Here is a 17,443-nt window from a genome sequence, read left to right on the forward strand (position 1 = left end):
CATGCAACTACCACCCACCTGCAAGAACCAAAATAATTCTTCTATCATTGTACTTGTACTTTGCTTCTCCTCCAATCTGCTTCATGCTTCCTGCACAGTTATCTAGTATGAGGAATTTTGTTTTATTATTTCCTTGCTATTTCTAATGAAAAAAGATGTATCCCATATATAACTAAACAATATGTTGTCTTGTTACCTTGGTTCTGTACTTTGTAAAAGTCATATCACTCTACATGTAGTTTTCATTGTTTTTAAGACTTATTCATGTACACTGCCACTGGAGTTCATTCATTTCCGTCACTACTTCATATACCAATGTGAGCATATCACATTTACCCATACTCCTGCTAGAGAACATCCCACTTTTTTGTTATTATAGCAATATTTGCAGGAGCACATGAATTAGAGTTTTGCAAGTGTATACTTAGAAGAGGAATCACTGAGAGTTAATTTTATAAAGTTTCAATTTATACAAAATAGGATACCATTTTTCTAAAGCAATTAAATACATCTAAATGCTCATGGCATTGACCCACAGCAGCAGCATTTAGTGTTATCAAACTGCTTGCATATTTAACAAAAAAGAAAACAATAAAATGTTTATCATTATAGTATTAATTTGTATATCACTGATTATCAATGAAATTTTAAAACATATTGATGGGCTGCTATTTCATCTCTTTCAAGATATGTTTGTTTTTATTTTTGCCCATTCTTAAATGTTTTCATAGTCATAGAGCTATTTTACTTTTTAAATTTTAAGACAATTTTGGTAAGAATGTTTTCTGTCAAAATTTCCAGATAATTCCCATTTCTTATTAGAATATTTTTTCATTAATATTTTAATGCCTAATTTTTCTGTCTTATGTTCTTGTTTATATTTCAAGCATTTTTTAATTGTATATGCTCTTTTTCCTAATTTGTTGGCCATCTATTTTAATGTTTATTTCATTTGTTTTTGAAAACTCTTCTTCATCATCTCTGTTATTTTACTTTCTTTAGTCAAAATTCTGTTTATCTAACATCTTAATTTGCCCTAAAAATTTTAACACATTTTAAAGGTCTAATGTCATTATATTAATCCTATCTTAAAAGAATATGAGGGTTTTGGAACAACACTTTACAAACATTCACATTATGGTTTTTTTTAATCCCTAAATTAGACATGGTTATGGTTATGGTTATATATGTACATAGAGAATGTTTATTTTGATTTATTTCCTTATTAAACTGTTTCTTCTCAGCATTGCTTCTTGTATTTCACACTGTCTTTTGAGATCATTTTCTTTCTTCTGTGAGGTATATAATTTTAATAGCTACCGATTACTTACTAGAAAACCTATGTTGTTTCTAATGAAAATGCCTCTATTTTACCCGGTTCTTAAAAGATAATTTTGATGTTTATTTTAAAAATATTTTTTTCTCAGCACCGCTGTGCCTGGCTTCATCTATGAAGTGTTTATACTACTCTCCAATTTCACTGGCTATGTCTAGGTGTGGATTTCTGCACTTTTATTATGTTGGTACATGGTATCATCCTGATCTGTGAAGTCATGTTCTTCAGCAGTTCTGGAAATTTTCAACCAAATATTGAATTTAAACATTGTATCTTCTCCATTGTCTCTAGTCTCTATTTCTAGGACTTCAGTTGCAAAATTATGATTAATAGTCTCATATTCTTCTAAGCCTTTTAACGTCTGTCCAATCATTTCTATCTTCTTATATCTGCATTTTATCAGATCTAAGTCCTCATCTGCACCTAATTTGCTGAGTTGGTAGATAGATGATAGTAGTCATCTTCAAGACAGAGAAGACTTTAATTTCTTTCCTAAGTAACTTACACTCATAACAATCATTATTTTCATTTGTTTATTATAGAATATCTGTAAAACTCATGATATACAATTAATTTTTCACTTTAAGAGAAAATTTAACCCTTATCTTTTTCAAGTGTACATGAAACCATTCATTTTTCTTTTTATTAAGTTTCAAACTTCAGTTAAAAAACTTAAAAGTGAATGCATAATGCATTTGTAAGCTTACTGCATTGATTGATGTGATGTGAAACCATCCCTCAGCCCTCTCAAATCTTTCTCTGACATCTGTGATGTGGCATGCATGCAGGACCTAGGCTAAGGCCAGCACCATGTTCTGTGATTTATTGTTCTCCCTCAAACCCCCCAAAAACATGAGTTCAGCTAATGTATTTAAATCCCCCTGCTACTGAACAAATTCATTTATTACTGACCTGCAAAAATGTGTGGCTACCAGCTCCTGTTCCTCTGTTCTTACAAATAGCAAATTAGCCACACACTTCAACCAAGAATAATTTGGTAAACAGCTTTGAGGAAATTATGAAACTTATATTTTTGTTATATACCAACTAAAGATACAAAGTTATCATTTATAAAATTCATTTTTAAATATTAATGTCATGCAGAAGAACCTTAAATATATTGTGTCTTTGCAGTTACCTATCTTACAAATTTTCTAGAAAAATTAAATGAATGCATATAATGTGATCTCAGAAGAGGTATTAAGAATACATGTATACCCTCTACATTTAATAATGTATTATAATAGCATTCACATTAAAGTGATAGTTCTTTCACTCCTTATGTGTTTGCCTTTCTCCCTGTTTTCTTGCTGTCTTTTCTTCCCCATTCCTATGTTCCGTCCCATCCAATCCAGAAATGATTTGGAGCTCTGTATTAAAATTTTCCTCTTTTATATGAGTTCAGTATTAGCCAGTGTCATCAATTGTGGCTTATATGTAAAATAACTTACTGATTTTTTTATGCTGATAAAAGGGAACACCTTTGTGGGAGTGGCAGTCACTTGAGCTGTTAGAGCAGGCAGCCAATACAGTGGGATTAGCAGGCTTTCTGACCCTTGTTGCCATCTCTGAAGACTTAAATTCTACTGTTAGCAATTTATTTCTTTGAGTCAGAGCATTGCCCCTTATCAAAATGCAAATCTCTCTGGGCTAGGAAATGCCTTAAGCTGCTATCATTCATTAACATCATACAACTAATTCATAGATTAGAATATTTCCAGAAGAACTAGACTGAGAGCAATTTTTTTTTAAAGAGAAGTAGAGATCCAGTTTGAAAGAGATTCAGGACTAGATGAGGTTGCTAACCATCCACAGAGTAGTAGGGGCCCATTACAGGTAGAGAGGAGGGAGAACAAGAAAAACTAGAAGTTGAAGAGGTTCAGGAGCACTCATCTAATTTCCAGTTTTCTCATCCTTACTCCTTAGTGTAAATTCTTTTAAAGTGAAGAAAACAAGCATTCACATGAATACCCTATGAGTCTAGCTCAGGGGACATAGTGTCCTGCGTAATTTCATCTGGGATCTCATTAGGTAAGAGTCATGAAGAGTAGAAAGAATTCACATAAGTTAACTTATAAGGAATCAAACCATGAAGATGTCACAGCTGGGCTACAGGTTGTTCTTTACATTAATAGGATTTTAGTACACATATGTAATTCTGATCATTACTATTAAACTAAGCACAAAACTCATCAAAAAATCCTGTTTCAGTCTTGTGGTTAAATATTAATTTCACTGAACTAGATTTGGATATATTTGCATATGTTTCCTTTTTCTCTTCTTACATTTTGTAAGCATTTCTGGCATTCTTATTTGTACAAAGTTCACTGCCAATATTCTGGGGAATACAATGAATAAGAAATACAAAAGAGCTGTTCCCAAGTAGCTACTAAAGAGCTGTAAGAGGAAAATAAAACAATAAATATAATGCCAGTTAAGACTATGATGTGAGCTCTCTTGGAAATACAAATAAGCACAATGTTGTTTGCTCAGAGTATTAAATAATGTTCAATCCTTAGTTATAAATAACCTGTTCAGCCATTGCCATGAAGATTGGCAGTTGTGGGTGATAATTAAACATATGAAGATCACCTAAGGCAAGGCATCAATTATCCACCGAGATGTGAAATAACCAGAAAATCTTGGACCATTGATGAAAAGTCTGCTCCCACCTCTGCTAGAAATTCTCAAAGATCATAAAGCTTTAAAAAAAAGAATGTGGAAATTCAAATATCTCATGAATTTTTTCTTGTTATTCTTTGTAAGTCAGGATTCTCCCCTTGTCTTGGTAAAGTAGGGTTGAGAGTAAAGAGATGCCAGAGTGTTAGACTTTAGAGCAGAGGTAGCAGAGGCACGGATGCTAAAGGAAGCTTCATAGTAAATAGCTACATGGAGGTTCAAAAGGAGAAATGGAACACAAATTAGAAAGAGCCAGAAACAGGCATTGAAGCCACAGAAGAAAGCTAGGATTCTATATTAGTCATGTTGACCCCCACAATAAATGTAAGCATTTGAGACTTGTTCTTTTGGAGTTTGGGAAAGGTACTAGGTGAGGGACTCAGTACTTAATGCCAGAAAAACAGTCTTCCTTGGACATATCAGCATCTCTGTGCTCATGCCCTGACACTGTTAGGTCTGGAAACCTAAGGGACTGATGAGTGAGTCAGTATCCCATCCCCCAGAGACAGCACTATGAGCCCTGCACTCTGAGAAGAGGAGATACATGGCCTCATAAATCTGCCATGGGGTTGACAGATAAGATGCTCTCAAGATTGTTACCCCCGAATCAGGGGCAAACAGACCAGCTAATGGAAGAGAGCCTGCATGCATGAATCCACCACCAGTGGAAAGAACCCACCTAACCTTTACCCTAACCCAGAGTTAAAGCATCCATAAAAGGCCCCAGCATTCACCTTGGCAGGGAGCCACCAGTTTCCAGGCTCCACTGCACTGCTCCAGCTACACCTTTTCTTTTTCTAATAAACCTACCTATGTGTGCACTATCCATGTCTCATGAGCTTATTCCTAAGCCCAGCAAAGACAAGAGCCCTTGCAGCAGCCCCCCTGTACCCCACAACAATACTTCTTGGTAACAGAAGATGAGAATCATTTTTTGCAATTTTTCATGTCACACACATTTATTAAGCAAATACTGTGTTCCAGGATCCATGCTGAGGGTCCACAGAGATTCAGGTGGAAGAAGGTGACTCCAGAACCTGAGGTCCAAAGGGCATGTGCAAAACATAGTCTAGACAGAGATAAATTGCACCTATTGTCATTAGGCTGGTCAAAGGCTAGACTTAGAAGGCAAGTTTAACTTTCAAAGATCATGACTAAACCGCTCACAGGACTCATCATTAACCGCAAACGTCATTTGGTTCACAACCATTTCGGAAACAGATGTTTTATAACAATTTAACCTTAGAAAACAGTTGAACAAAACATCACTAAGCTGTTTTCAGGTAACACTCAGAGAACTTTGGGATTGTCATATCTGTTCTCTTGCATCTACATGTCCAAGCCTTCTTCTGCCCATCTGTCCCTTTCACTCAAGATCCCAGAATCCTACGCCATGGGCAGGATTTTCACCTCTCAATATAGAACTGAGTACCTTACCTCATGGTCCAACTGACTTCCTGAGAATAAATCACTGCCCCTGGATTTCATAAGAGACAACAAACATTGGTTTTGCTGATAACATATGTGAGGTTTCGTTCATTCAATAGACAATATATTTTAATCACCAATACATGTCCTAAGATTTCAGATGATAATATCCTGAAGAATCAGCTTTTAACAGTTATTGATGACAGTTTGAGAAGCCCTGTGACCAGATTAAATGCAGTGTGACTTATGATATGGTAAGTAAATCTTCTCCAATCAAAGTCTTGAGGTCATTTTAAATGTGTAAACCAAGTTTCTCCAACAGCAGTTTCAGGATTGTAACATTTTATCCTAGTTTTACAGCAAAAAGGAATCTTTAGCAATGTGTTGAAAAGCAATATGAGTTCACTCTGAGTCCTTGATTATGTTTAGCAGTTTTACTGTCAGACGGTGAGTCATGATCTTTAGCTTCTGCTTTACAGTTTGTATTTACACCTCCTTGCATTTGATAAAAGCAGTGTGGCGGCTCTACCCATTGACAATGATGACTCCTTCATTTTAATCAGTACAGGGGAAAAAATAAAACAGCATGACAGGGTGTAAAACCCCTTCCTTCAGCTATTTCAAATTGTAGTAGTTCTATGTGTACCCTTGTAGAAAGACTACTTTGTGTCATTAACTGTCTTCACATCCATCATTTGACATACATGAGAAATTTTATATTCTTTCTGTCAGGTTCAATTTAGCAAATGAGGCTAAGAAAAGAATGTTATCTTGTCTTTTTGCAAGTCTAGGTGATATAAACATTTATAAGCATGCCTTTACAATGTTTTATTTAATGGGAAAAATTCTATGCCAATTCTCTCTCCAATCCAATAGGGCTGAATTTGTCTAGCAGCAGGGCAAGGTCAGAGTAAATAGGCTGGAAAGAGAGCAACCTCTAAGGAGTGGGATTGGTATTTTTTGAATTAGTAATGGACTACAATAATTATTATTAATTTATCTCAAATTTACCCTTTCTAGGTGGCATTTTAAAAATGCCACTTCTAGAAATCTTAGAGCTTAGATTTGTGTTTATTTCACAGATAATAATGCCTTCAGTCAGATGTCACTGGTTTGAAAATGTTTCATCCTTTTTGGTGAAAATAATTTGGAATACAACCAAGTAGGTACCTGAGTACCTAGTATATAATTCCTCAAGTGGAGTCTATTTAGGATTAAACAGAGAGGTAAAGTATGGTGAGTAGAAGATGAAGATAGACTTTTTCTATAGCAGACCAGTTGGCAAATATTTTTGGCTTTGTGAACCATTCCATCTCTATCACAACTATTCATTAAACAACATGCATGAATGAGCATGGCTGTGTTCAAATAAAGCTTTATTCACAAAAACAGACAGCAGGATAAATTGGCCTGTGCAACATATTTTGTTGACCCCTGGTAAAAGAATTCACCCTTCTGGGGATCATATTTTGGCATATTACTGAAGAAATAATGACATATACATTTTCTCGACATGCAAATACAGAGAAAATGTTAGGGTTTCCTTGTATGTTTAAAATGTATTTAAAATACAGCACCAGCAAGCCCTTGCTCAAGGCTCATGGGACCCTCAGCCCCAAGTACTTGAGGAAGAGTCAGAAAAGGATCAGATGAGATCCAGGCAGAGGCATCAATTATACCCTGTTTGTTTCGTTGCTTTTTTTTTTAATCCCAAGCATTAATGATATGGGGTAGAGTACACTGAAGGAGGAGTAGATGAGGGAGTCTGGCTGCAGAAGAAATTCAGACCAGGGGCTTTTTTTGCTAATATGTCCATTCCAAAGAAGAATCTGCCCAGGAGCTGAGAGAAGTAGGACCTATGGAGATAATTTGGCCCTAGCTCAGTTCAAAGAAGAGATTTGACGCAGTGGAATATTGGACTGCCCAGTAAGCACAACTATGGACTGACAGGAAGTATGTGTGTTCCATGGGAGAGGAAGTTCAAGTAACCAATAGAGGTGAAGGCATGGGAAGTAAGCAAGGAGTTGTCAGTGAGCGGCTAAAGAATGCTATCAACAGCTAACTTAATCACTCAAGTTTTTCAAAAATACCAGATTCCCAGGGTATTGAAAGAGATTTAATTAAGGTATCTCTGCAGTGTGTGACTGAGTATCTGACCAATATATCAAGCAGATGTCAGCAGATACAACTGTAGACACTGAGGAAGAGGATCATCAAAAGCCAGGAGCCAGGCCCGGGCTGACTGAGCCAAAGCTGTAGGCATTGTGCTTATATGTGACATTCTGAAATGAACTCTTTCTTTATAAAGTCTCATTTATACCTCCACAAGATAACCAGACACCATACCTCATACTGCTTAGTTCCATGAGAGTCTTATCAGCTGAAAGTCATTTTGCCTACCCTTTTTTTTTTGACACATAAGAAACTTTTATATTGTAAAAAGACTTGAAGAAATGCAGTGAGAATTTAACTTGTAAATTAAAGCATTTTCAAGATGAAAAGTAGAAACAAAAAACAGTACAATAGGCATTATGTACAGTAGACATTTCAAGTTAAGATGAGTTATTATAAGGTAGAACTTTTTTAAATGAGGAGAACAATACTTTTAACCTTGTGTATATATTTAAACACTACGAAAACAGTTCCACTTTTTATGACAAGTACTTGATATTAATTTTATAAATGCAATTTAAATGTAAAGTATATTGCTTTTATAGCCATGAGGCGAGTATACATGTGACTCTATACACCATTTATGTATATTTATTGTAGACTTCCCAAAAAGAGGTACTCTATTTGTTCTTTAATAAAATGCAGGTTTTACCATCAGTGAAGAATAATGGTCCCCCTTTAACAACACAATTAGTGGCTTCTCTAGATAAGATTTGCCTGAGGGGAAAAGTGTATTACAGTGACAAGAAATTAACATGCCCTAGGTGAACAAAGCTCTAAAAAGAGAAATTTTAAAAATCCTTAGCTTCAAATTTCATAATATTTGGCAATAAAAGTACTGATATAGTCACATGGCTCTTTGGCAACCATATTTGGGGAGCTGCTATTGAAATGCAAAGATAGAGGAACTGAATTTGAGATTAAATCAAGTTGAAACACCTCCTAAGTGAGCCTGAAGAAACACGCCAGCTCGGTGCACACAGCACTGATTATGTTGGACGGCCTCGACAATAAGCATAACTGTATGTGTGAATAGTGGATGTGGACAGAAACTATATTAGGACACCTTCCTATAGGTCCAAGTTGATTCTGGAAAATACCGTATCAGGTCAGCCCACCTGTATGAAGGTGCTTCTCATGGAGACTGTTGGTAAGAGGCAATTGTCGTAGAAACTGGTAGCCCAGATGCAACAATACAGCTGAGTTTGAAACTTAGGTATGTGCTCAGCGCTCATTTTAAGTATGGAAAAATACAAGAAAACTAAGATAATAGCAAAGGCCACTCACACTTGTTCAACAGGGAGAAATACCCAGAGGCATGCCCAACAGAACTCCTATGTGGTCCTGGTCCCTCAGGCTATGTGGGCTATTAGAACCAGGCTAGGTTAGGAGTCTCTATATAGCAGGTGAAACCCAACTGCACAACCTGTGGATGGGTGAAGCCTTGGTTCTAGTTTTGATGTTCCTGGTCCTTATTGTCCTCCAGTTTTCAATGCAGACAGTTAATGTCAGACACCAAAAACACTCATGTAAAGCTTTTTCATTTCTAGAAGCATTGTGTGTCCCCAGACACAGTGCAGGTACTGTCCCCACCATCTTGACATTTCCTGTTCTGCCCTTCCTGTGAATATGTGGAAAACTCACTTATTCACCAAGCGTGTTCTCTTGATTCCAAGCAACACTCTTGGTCATTGTTTCTAATCACAATATATTAATTTGTGAATGATTTTGGAAGTATTATTCCATATTGCAGATCCTTCCTCACTCAAACTGCCTAGTCACAGGTCAATTTGGGGCTCTTAGAAAAGATACGCTCTCTGTTACTATCATGAGGGAAGACCCACCAGATCATGGTCACTTAGCCTGTCCACTCAATTTGCACTGCGATAAACTGGGCTTTACTAGTTTTGTGCTTATTTTACACAATAGGATAATGGAAATGAATACCTCAGAACAAAGGCAATAAAGCATTATTATGACTGGTGAAGAAATGATTTGTTTTCAAATGCCAATTGCTTAGAGCATGTGACATGGATTCCAGAGTTCCTCTGCTCTGTTCCCTGCTCTGAATTTTCAATAGCTGAGTCAAAAATCAAGCTTTGGGGCAGGATCTGTTTGAAACTTGTATGGTCACCACACAACATGTTCACCAGACACTTGACTATTCAAGCATGGAAATATGCACTGAAACAGAAAGCTTGAATGTACTTGCTGCTCTGGCAGAGCATCTGGGCAAATGTAGACTAAGGATGCTATCAGATGTTTTACAATACTTGGCAAGTTAGGCAATGCATTTGTGTGACTAGTGTTTTGTGGTGTTGTTTCTTCGCCTGCTGTTGAGTAGCCCTCATCTTTGTTACTTCAATGCTGCTTGCTAAAAGCTGGCTTTATTCCTGAGAAGCAAAGTCTTGAACTCAGTAGGTACATTATAAACTGTGTAGGATTAGGGTTCTCAGGTAAAGGTGGACTTCATCTGAATCAGGTGAAGGGGAGCAAGGTAAGTGGTCCAGCTATATATATTCCTTTTTATCCTTTTCCTCTCTTTTGACACTCAACACCCGAGGCTTGATCTCAGCTCAGATTTCAGCTATTTTAAGCCTCTTAACTTTCTGTCCTCTTTCTTGTATGTGTCCTGTGAAACCTGATTCAAAAGCAGATATACTCCACGGCAGTTTTTCTCAAACTTCCATTGAAAGAAGCAAATGTTGTAAATGAAGATTCCCAGGCCCTCCCATAACTTCTCAATCAAAATTTTTGGACGAAAAGGTCCAGGCAATCTCTTTTAAGTAAATTACTCAGGTAACTCAAAAGCAGATGTAAGAAAACTACATTAGAGCCTTATTCTGGGTCATAAAACTCCTCAGGCCAACCCACAGAGTGTCCTCTAATCCATAACACAGCTAAAGTGAGGCCTGGATTGCAATACCAGCTGAGACCTGGAAACAGGAAGTACTATGAAGCCCTGAGGAAGAGGAGGTAGGGAGAAAGAACTTTTTCTTTCCTGGGTATAAAGATGAACATAGGCAGAATTTTAAATAGAACAAAGTTGGCTTTACTGTTGCATGGTCTAGTCTCCCAGAGTTGCTTCTTTGGGCCTTCTCTGCTCCCCCTTCCAAAACATGCCCTACCTTTTCCTCTGGAAAAGGGCTCCATGCTCCTAAGTCCACAGCCTTCTCCCTCACTCCCAGTCAGAACCCACATTATGAAATGCAGTTGGTCTGAACTAAATGTAATGAAGAGAAATTTGGACAAAGTTGTTTAGGAAGGCAAATGGCCAATAGCTCCTTAACCTCCAAGAAATATTTGCCTTTACAAAAGACTGATAATCTTTCAAAAGTGAGTCTGTGACTATTGAAATGGCAGGCAATGTGGCCTAATATTAGAACTCCATGAACATAAGAGAGAAACATTCAGATTCTTTTGGGGAAAGGGAGATTAACTCTAGGCTGGATTTAGCTAGGAATCCACTCCAAGGCTCTCCTCCAGAATGCTGTTCACATTTGTAACAACAACTTTTATTACTCTATGTCCAAACTCTCAGATTTTACAAACCTTATACATTGTGTGGTGAAGCAGCCATTATGGAGGCAGTGAGTTCACTGATATGTTTGTGTTGTGCAGGGGCTGGGTAAAGGCAAAAGGAACAAGTATTTGAACATATGGATTATTAGTTCATGGAGACAAATGCACATGCTGATTGTATATAAATATACCAAGTGTTGATGGTGAGCCACACTGATTAACACAGACTAACACTTCTTGGTGATATGCTATGATCAATGTTGTTCTATTATGGCATTCATCTCTAATTAATTTTGGCTCTGCTGGCTAAAACAGCAGACTTTAGCAGCACAGGGAAAGGAATCTGAAATACACATAGCTTTGCTCTTACTAAACTAGTGATTGGCTAAGCTTTGGGAGGTGGAAGAAATCATTTCACATCACTGCTCTCTGTTGATATATTTTAACCAGAGAAGCTCTGCAGAGAGGAAAAAACATAATCACTGCGGGAGGAGAATTTAAGAGGCAGAAATGGAAAAAAAACTATGCGAAGTCCAAGAAAATCTTGGGGCTTGAGTAGAATTTATCTGGAAGGACTAGCTAATTTACTAGCATCCACTGCAGAAGCCAAACACTTACAGGTTTCTCTCCATTCTCTTTGTGACAGGGAAATATCTTTTTCTTATGTCAGGAGGCAGTGGGTTGGAGTAATAAACAGGGGGCTTCTCAAACCTAAATGAGCAGTTTAAATCCCATCTCTTCACCACTTCTCAGCCATCTTGCTTGAGATGAGGTCCTTATTTTCTCAAGTATCCTTTTCTTCATCTAATAATAGTAATTATCATCTACTACCTTGGAGGAAGTGGTAAGGAAGAAGACATGCCTGAAGGGGCCTCACACACCATAAGCATTCACAAAGTGTAAGCTGTTATTAGATTGAAGGAAATAATTTTGTGGCCTGCTCAGCTCAATGTAATAATGAGCTGTGTGTAATAGCATCCTAGTCGACCCACCCAGAAAAAATTATTATACTGCAACTCCCATAATGGTCTGTGGCAGTCCAAGGGTGGCAAGATTCACTATTTATCACAGCTGCTCTTCGGTGACCTCAGGATTCGGACAGGATTCAATCATGAGCTGAGAAAAACTGACTAGTTAATTATCTGGAAGATACGAACGTCTCCATCATAACCTTAGCACAAGACTGATTGCAATCTGAAAAAGGGCCCCTTTCCTACCTTGCATATACAAAGGCCAGCTTGTAGTTGATTTGACCTGATTTCCTATTTGCCTCTTAACTAGGAGGCCACAACTAGCTCTGGAATATCCAGGGTGCACCCTATAAATCCAACCTATAATTCAGGGTGTGATTCTAATGCTCCCCAGATGAAGGAGAGGGGCAAACTCCCCCATTCCCTCCTCATTATGCACTGCTGCAACTCATTTGCTATTTGTCCCTCACTTTAATGAACACTAAACTCACTCAAAATATACTAAGAGATGGTTTTTATTAAACATGATATTAAGAAAAAGGTTAGCTTCTTTTTTAGCACTGCAGGCAAATACTGTAATATGTGAAGTCAAATGGGAGTAGAATTATAATAGGTTTTCTTTTTTGTTGTTGTTTTGTCTTCCCAGATTATACCATTTCCTTCCTCTCCCTTCTTCCATTCCCAGTTCTGTCAAATAAAACTGTAATAAGAACATATAACAGTGTCCTGGGAATCCCTTTAAGAGAGCCCTTTGATAGTCCAGCCTGTCCCAAGCATACTTAGTCTTAGGTTGTAATCACCTGCTCTTCATCTGCTTCATTGGTTATAGCTCCTTAGAGAAAAGGATCTGATGTTTTCATCACTTCTTTACTCCCCAACCTCCACCCATCCCTGCTGCAACTCCTCGCTCAGAGACATTCTGAGATGACATCAGTGATGGGACTTTGGTGGGGACATAAAGGAAGCAAGGAAGCTCAAGAGGTGGGTTCAGCAGCTTGCAGCTTGCAGCTTGGTGCTGGAGAACTTCGTTACTGGGGACATTTTAGCACCTCCATGGGCCAGTGACTCCAACTTCCTCTGTGACTACTATCTCTACTTATGTCCTGCGACTCAGCAATCTACCTCCAAAGCCTGTTTTATCGTGTCTAATCATTGTCTCTTGTTTAGCACAATTTTTTAGCAGAGTTTTTTTATGTCTATCTCTTTGTATGAGTGTCTTCTCTACATCTAACTATGGTTCGTGGTAACTGCGTTAACTGGGTGAACAAGTCCACTTGGACACAGAATGTTCCTGGATACCCTGTATTAAGAGAAGCTTTGGGGTGGGAGCCATGACTCACACCTGTAATCCTAGCTACTTGGGAAGCTGAGATCAGTAGGATCGCAGTTTGAGGCCAGTCCAGGCAAAAAGTTCACCAGACTTCATCTCAACCAGTAGCTGGACTTGGTGACATGTCCCTGTCAGCCAAAGCTAGGCAGAAGGCTGAGATTAGAAGGATCATAGTTCAAGCTCAGCCAAGGTTAAAAAAAGAAAAGTTTGCAAGACCACATCTCAATGGAAAAAAGCTGGCATGATGACACGCACCTGTCATATCAACAATGGTAGAAAGCTTACTGTAGGAGAACTGCAGTTCAGGCAAGCCTGGGAAAAAAGTAAGACTCTATTCTAAAGTAGCTAGAGGATAAAGATCTGGAGGCATGGTTCAAGAGAGGGAAAGGAAGAAGGTTTGGATGTGGTAGGTCTTCAGCCTTCTACTCCACTTATCCAACAAAGAGCAGTCAGCTTTCCAAAAATGTTTCCTGAATGACCACGTGGTTCTCAGTGCTGGGCCCTTTGCCTTAGTCATGGCAAGTAATAGACTTTCATTAAAGATGAACATAAGCCAAAATACAATTGCTAAATGCAAATGCTGTACAAGACACAGAAGAGAGAAGGATTGAATAAAAACACTACCACTATTCTCAAGGAGCCTACAGACTAGCATCAAAAGACATATGTGAACCACTAAGAGCAGCAGTATATGACAGTGGCTATGCGTATAGGCTTTGGGCATAGTTCAAATTATGGCTTTCTACTCACAATCTGAGTGATCTTAACATCCCTAGCCTTCAGCTCATCTTTAATGTAGGGCTTTGTACAGGAAACATAAAGGGAAGAAAAGATGCCCAGGGTCTCAGTCTATTTGCCAAAACAGAATACCCAAGACTGGATAATCTATAAAGAAAGGAAGTTTGTGTAGGCACACAGTTCTGGAGGCTGGGAAGACCAAGATAACTGCATCTCATCAAGGCCTCATGCTGCTTCATACTACGGCCAAAATTGGAAAGCAAGGGAGGGCATGCTTGTGAGTGAGGAAGGGATACAAACTCCCACAAGAGCTAAACCATTCCACAAGAATGGTATCAATTCCTTCATGAGGGCTCTAACCCCATGACCCAAACACCTTCTATTGGGCCCTACCTCCCAATACAGCCAGATTAAGTAATGAAGATTCTAACATATCAACTTTGTGGAAACACACTCAAAGTGGGCTCCACAGCACATAGCCTGGTGCTTCATGGCAAACTAGAATATGTGGACAACAATCCCTTCTTTGAATGATGCTATGATACGAACTGTACATAAATCATTTAGCACAGTGCCTGGCACACAGAGAACTTACTGAAGAATAGCCATGCATTTTTCAAGGCAACTTAAATGTTAAAGTGGAAGTATCCACAAAAGGTCATGGAAGGGACAAAGTCAGAGAAGCCTTTACTGAGAGCTCGTTGTTAGGAACAAGCCAGTACTTGACAGATTTGGGGCTGAAACCCATGGGCACAGTGGTGGTTTTTCTGCCCTCTCTCTACTCAAGCAGGAAGCCAGAGGCAACCACAGAGAGGAAAACTGAGGTGTGCCAGTGTGCCATGGCTATGTCTGAAGTAAGCTTCTCACTTTCTTACATATTCTATTGCAACTCAAGAGCTCAGAATTTCTATACATTTGCATTGATTTTGTGTTCCCCAAGCCTTTCAGGGTGTTATTATAGTTGAGCTGCCATTTTGAGGATTTGTCTAAGTTTAACTGCTCTTAAGGAAAGCATAGGATGAAAAATACATGACTATGCTTGTGGATTTATTTAGCTCAAGTTTTTCTGTCATTGTTGGAGTCTTAACCCAAAGTACTATTTTGAAATTCTAAATGTCAGCCAAAAAGGTCATTACAGAAGAAAGTTCACTTAAGTGTAGAACCTTACTGGTTTACATCAGATGAAGAATTAAACACAAAACTCATAGCCACAAAGATTTGGTTTTGTTATGTAATTATTCTAACCAGCTGGGGCAAAACTTACTTTGTTTAAGCTTCTGATTAAAGCAAAAAGTCTCCTTTCATAATAAACAAACAGAACAAATTTTTGACTAGAGGTCACAATTTATAATATTAAGATGACCAGAACTGTGATGACACTGACAATTCTGTGAATCACTGAGAGGACAAGGACCCCGAGTGCGTAGAAATGAGTTGTTTTGAAGAATGAAGGGGCTGTCCTCTGTAATAATCAGGCTGTGCTACCACCTGCAACATGCTGGGCCAGGAGGCACCCAGGGCAGGGACAGTGCAATGCATTAAAATGATAGGAGAGTCCACTGAAAGTCAGCGTCGTCGCAGCACATCGCCATCTTCTTCTGACATAAAATAAAAGGCAGAAGTTTTTGTTGTTGTTGCCATCTTCCTCACATGCATAAATAATTAACTTTTATTGGAGCAGATCAAGTTTACCTTTGAGAGAATTTGGCTTTTCCCATTACTTCCTTAAGCTACCTAAGAAACAGAAATCTTATTTCTTATAATCTGGCATTAGGATGCTGAATAAATGTAATGGAAAAATATTTTTAAATTCTGCAACAGGAAGAATAAGGAGACATATATGTCACCCATGCCATTGGCATTTGAGTTAAGGAGTTTATAACATTTTTACTGTATACGCTGTTGCAAACATTGAGCATTTGAGATACAGCACATTTGAACAAGGAATGTGGCAAAGTGTTTTATAATTCAAGGCTGTGTGTGTGTGTGTGTGTGCGTGTTTGACCTTAAATTCCCTGAGAATTTAAAAGTGCATACATTAGACAAGATTCCAGACAACTTTGCCAAATAAAAGAATAGAAAACAATGTGATGACATAGTGATAGTTTAGTCTGTTATCAGCACGTTTTAAATAATGAAAACAAGTCCAAACTTGAATTTCAAGAGCAATATTTTTTCTTCTGGAGCCAAGAAAGATTTTCAAGTTATGCTGCTGGGTTGATATAAAACACTGTTTTCCTCACAGTGCTGCTACTGTTGTCATTACCAGATCCTCTGTCTCTGGAGAAACGACACACAGGGAAAAGGAGTACATTTATAAAAGTTAGAAATAAAACTATAGTCTGGATATGTGTTCTGAGGAAGGTTGCATTTCAGTAGATTCACCACAGTGTCCTTGCCTCTACGTAAGCATTTGTTTAATTTTATACATTCTATTGCCTTGTTTGGTGATACTGTAAATCAAGGCATTTTCCCATTTGTCAACTGGTCATTTAAGGAGGAGAGGAGAGATTTGTGAAAGAGCTGATATTCAGTACCCCAGGGCACTGAACCAGTACTTCATAGACTAGTAACTAACCAGGGCGCCAAAGCCCCATATTTTATAAGCATCCTTCTGACCCTTTGCTCAGAGGTCCAAGTCTTTCCAAAGCAGTACAGTTTACCAACTGGAAATAGAGATAACAAATCAATTCTCTCCACTTTCAACACCTCCACAGGATAAGAAGTCTCTGAGTCTTATATTCAACCAAGGTATTTAATCTAACACATATTCAAAAACAGGGTTCAGTTTCATAAGCTGTCATGTCTGTTACACATCCAAGTCCTAAAACCTGCCCCTTGTTCACTACAGACTCCCCACCACAATCCCTGGATCACAGGAGGCACATAATAAATATTAGTTGAAGTGACTTGGAACTTTCAGGGAATGAGGAAATTATCCAAGAATACAACATCACATTTTTCTTTTTCTAATTAAAAAATGTGCATATGGAATGGTGTACACACACACACACACACAGTTTAACAAGTATTTTAAAAATGAACATCCCTGCAGTCACCATCCAGTAACTTTCATCCTCTTTTAGTTTTAAATGGTTTACTTTTATGTTCTATAGTTCATATCACAATAGCATATCACTTGATATTTGAGATGAAAATAAGATTTTAACAGTATTTTCATGTAAGTCCTTTAAAACTATATCAAAGGCCAGGTTTAGTGGCACATACTTGAAATCCCAGTTACTCATGGTAGCATGCACCTATAAT

At 38.0% G+C, this 17,443-nt stretch overlaps 1 protein-coding gene across 4 annotated transcripts in view; it reads left to right on the forward strand.

The window, feature by feature from the left end:
- B3galt1 (beta-1,3-galactosyltransferase 1) overlaps positions 1 to 17,443 on the forward strand; it is a 466,025-nt gene that overhangs the window by 296,759 nt on the left and 151,823 nt on the right. Inside the window, exon 1 of one of the 4 annotated variants that reach the window (XR_012447245.1) lies at positions 1,947 to 5,697. The exons of 2 other annotated variants lie outside the window; for them this stretch is intronic. The gene's annotated coding sequence lies outside the window, so the exon portion shown is untranslated. Of the gene's footprint in view, positions 1 to 1,946; positions 5,698 to 17,443 lie in introns of those variants that run through there. One more of the 4 variants, XM_074071023.1, reaches the window with a different exon arrangement.

The sequence above is a fragment of the Castor canadensis genome, chromosome 4 (genome assembly GCF_047511655.1).
Source record: "Castor canadensis chromosome 4, mCasCan1.hap1v2, whole genome shotgun sequence".
Classification (NCBI taxonomy): domain Eukaryota; kingdom Metazoa; phylum Chordata; class Mammalia; order Rodentia; family Castoridae; genus Castor; species Castor canadensis.